This window comes from Octopus bimaculoides, chromosome 27 (genome assembly GCF_001194135.2).
Source record: "Octopus bimaculoides isolate UCB-OBI-ISO-001 chromosome 27, ASM119413v2, whole genome shotgun sequence".
NCBI lineage: Eukaryota > Metazoa > Mollusca > Cephalopoda > Octopoda > Octopodidae > Octopus > Octopus bimaculoides.
Window position 1 is genome coordinate 19,651,149 of NC_069007.1, and position 245 is coordinate 19,651,393.

At 19.6% G+C, this 245-nt stretch overlaps 1 long non-coding RNA gene across 1 annotated transcript in view; it reads left to right on the forward strand.

Annotated features, from left to right (window-relative positions):
* The window catches only part of LOC128250980 (uncharacterized), a 35,307-nt gene that overhangs the window by 6,875 nt on the left and 28,187 nt on the right, over positions 1-245 (forward strand). The window lies entirely within an intron of this gene.

Below are 245 nucleotides of genomic sequence, written 5' to 3' on the forward strand. Positions count from 1 at the left end.
ATATACATATATATATACATATATATATATATGTATATATATATAAATTACTTTCTCTAAAGAAATACGCATGGCTTGTATTAATAATGATATATTAATGTAATATAATGGTTTCATTTATATTCATATTCATATTCTTGAGATGTATATTCCCTGTAGTATTGAAACGAACGGAATTAAAGAATTAAATGTAATACCATAAATTCTAACTTTTGACTAATTTAATATATATGTATGTATGTATG